Source organism: Suncus etruscus, chromosome 19 (assembly GCF_024139225.1).
Source record: "Suncus etruscus isolate mSunEtr1 chromosome 19, mSunEtr1.pri.cur, whole genome shotgun sequence".
NCBI lineage: Eukaryota > Metazoa > Chordata > Mammalia > Eulipotyphla > Soricidae > Suncus > Suncus etruscus.
Genome location: NC_064866.1, coordinates 29,642,406 through 29,645,599, shown reverse-complemented (window position 1 = coordinate 29,645,599; position 3,194 = coordinate 29,642,406). Strand labels below are relative to the sequence as shown.

The 3,194-nt window shown below is 33.8% G+C and overlaps 1 non-coding gene across 1 annotated transcript; it reads left to right on the top strand.

The window, feature by feature from the left end:
* The first annotated feature begins 2,547 nt into the window (after positions 1-2,547).
* Positions 2,548-2,650, top strand: LOC125997720 (U6 spliceosomal RNA). Its single transcript, XR_007491752.1, has one exon. It is a non-coding gene; the product is annotated as a U6 spliceosomal RNA (small nuclear RNA).
* The last annotated feature ends 544 nt before the right edge of the window (positions 2,651-3,194 follow it).

Here is a 3,194-nt window from a genome sequence, read left to right as displayed (position 1 = left end):
GTTAGTTTTTAGAAGTCATACTTACACTTTTTATCCTTTTTTTACAACTTTTTTCTAACTTCTTTTGTCTATCACAACCTCTAATTTGTATTTTAGTCATAGTTATTTATTATAAGGGCATATGTAATTATATGAGTCTATTCAGATCATCTAGTATGATCTTTATATCTTAAAATGTTTAATAAGTATCATATCAAGTTCCTATTTGACCTATAAAGTACACAAACATATTTATGGGCTCACTATTTAGCCAGAATTTGATATGTTGATTAGTACATGCATGTAAAGGAATAATTCAGAGTTGAACATATGAACAGTGACTACCATTGATACAGAGTTGGGGTTATAGTCCCTTCTAATCAATAGGAGTGATTATTCAAAGTATACAGATAAATCATGTAAAAAGTAAATGATTCCAAACTGAACACTGTTCCAGATTCATCTATATCAAAGCAAGACATAAAAGCATCAAACATTATTCGAGTACCTTATATGTATTCCCAAGAAAATTTAAATATATAGGCAATGGGAAAGCAACACAGAGCCTCACCATGTTTAATGAATGAGAATGGTGTTCTAAAGAACTACCATTTTATTTTCAAAGAACAAACTCATTAATCTTTTGGGTTGTTTACAGATGTCCAGTTCCTTCATTTCTGCACTAAGTTTTATTATTTCCTTCCTTCAAATAGTATCTGACACTTATATATCCTCTGTGATAAGGACTTTAGAGAGAAAATTATGATGTTCAATTAAATAAAATAAACCCTGAAAAGGACAGTCAATTAGACTCAAGACGATATGAAAGAAGAAATGGGAAAACTTCAAACAAAAATGACAAAACTGAAAAAAAAAACTTGGTAGGCAAAATGAAAAAAAATCTCACTGGAAGGCTTCACCAACAGAGTAAGAACCGCTGATGACAAAGATCAGTGAGCTCAAAACTAAACTGTATAGCAGCTCCATTTCTTAATAATTTGGGATGTATACAATAGTAATCACATTCTTCAACATATATGTAACCAATAAAGGGACAGAAAAATACTTTAAAATTGCTAATAGACTTAAGGAAAGACATCAATAACAACATAGTAGTCAGAGCTATCAACATCACTCTGTCACCTCTTGATAAAGTAACCAGGCTAAAACTCCACAAGGAAATCCTGGCTTTGAAGGAAGAAATGAAAGTTAGGTTCTTTGTAGATATATATGGATTTCATTCTAAAAAAGCTGTATACACATTTCATTCCAATCCACATGGAGCATTGTTCAAGACAAACCACATATGTGCCACAAAATTTAGCTCCATCTAATCAAGAGGATAGAAGTTGTATCAACTAACTTCTCAGAACTTGCTCTTAAAATAGAAGTGAATTACTAACTGAAAGAAAGAAAAAAACATTAACAGCTGGAAATTAAACAGCTCTCTTCTAGAAATCAGTGAGTCAGAGAGGGAAATCATAGAGAAAATAAAAATATTCTTGGAAACCAATGAGAGTGAAGACAGGCATTGTCAGAATTTGTGGGACAGCAAGATGTTATTAAGAGGAAAATTTATAGCTTTGCAAGCATTCATTAGGAAGAAAGGGCCTAATGAATAACCTAAAGTTACAGCTTAAGAAATTGTAAAATGATCAACAAAATGAGCTGAACTCAGGCAGGAGGAAGGAAATAATAAAGCTTAGTGCAGAAATGAATGAACTGGACACCTGTAAACAACCCAAACGATCAGTGAAAGAGTTTTTGAGTTTGTTCTTTGAAAATAAATAACAAGATTGATAAATCATTAGCAAGTCTCAGAGAGAGAGAGAGAGAGAGAGAGAGAGAGAGAGAGAGATCAAAGAAATGAACCAGAAATTAAATGGGAATGTTACAACAGATACTAAAGAAATTCAAAGGATAACCTGAGATTAGTTTGAGAATTGTTATTCCACAAAACAAGAGACTAAAAGAAATTGATATACTTATATACTCGAGTATAAGCCGACCTGAGTATAAGCTGACATCCCTCCCAGTTTTAACCCAAAAATTGGAAAAACTTAGTGACTTGAGTGTAAGCCAAGGTGGAAAATGCAAGCAGCCACTGATAAATTACAAAACTAAAAATATATGCCCAAAACAATTACAATAATTGAGGAATCAGTAAGTAAATAAATAAATATACATGATTACATTTATAATACATGATTGTTTGATATACTGTATACCATTAACATGCCACATTAACCCATAGTATACAATGGCAACTTTAATAAAGTGAATAAACCATTCAAGACAGTAAAGCATTGTAAATAAATGGTTAAAAATTCTGAATCCTAATACTACAAACCCCCTGACTATAAGGATTCAGGATTTATAACATTTTATTTACACGACTTTACTGCCTTAAATGTGTTTCTTAATAAAATGTGCCACTGAATATTGTGAGTTAAATAGTTCAGTGGCATACAGTTCAGTTCAGCCACGACTTGTGGACTCAGCTGAAGCACCACCCCCTCCAGCAGACAGATGGCAGAAGATGACTAGAAACTACATGCATCTGTTTTGTTGCTTGTGCAGCACATATACTAAAATTGGAACAATACAGAGAATATTAGCATGTCCCCTGCATAAAAATAAAACACAAATTCGTGAAGCGTTTTGTATTTTCTAAAAAGAGAAAAAGGAAAAAAACCTGTATGACCCGAGTATAAGCTGAGTTTGGGTTTTGGGGCACAAATTTTGTGTCAGAGAAACTCAGCTTATCCTCTCTAGACCAGGGGTCTCAAACTCGCGGCCCACAGGCTGTTTGCGGCACTCCGTACAACATTTTGTGGCCCGCGGCCGGCCTTCAAATATTGCAGTATTCGCGATTATTCACTTACCGAATAATCTCAATAAAAATCGCATTAGTAAGAAAAAAATAGCATTAAACATTCACATACCCCGAGCAGTTCCGTTCAGGGTATGCAAATGTTTAATGCGATTTTTTTGCGATTTTTTTGCGATTTTTTTCTTACTAATGCCATTTTTTATTGTGAATATTCGCAAATAATCACGAATACTTTGCGCCTAGTGCAGACGTCATTTCTGCTGCTCCTGCCCACTGTCCCTTACATTATTGGAGGCCTAAGGGACAGAAGGGAAAGAAGTTTATTACAGAATTAGATTTTGTCATACCTTCATCATGACTTCATCAAAGCCTGCAGTGAAGA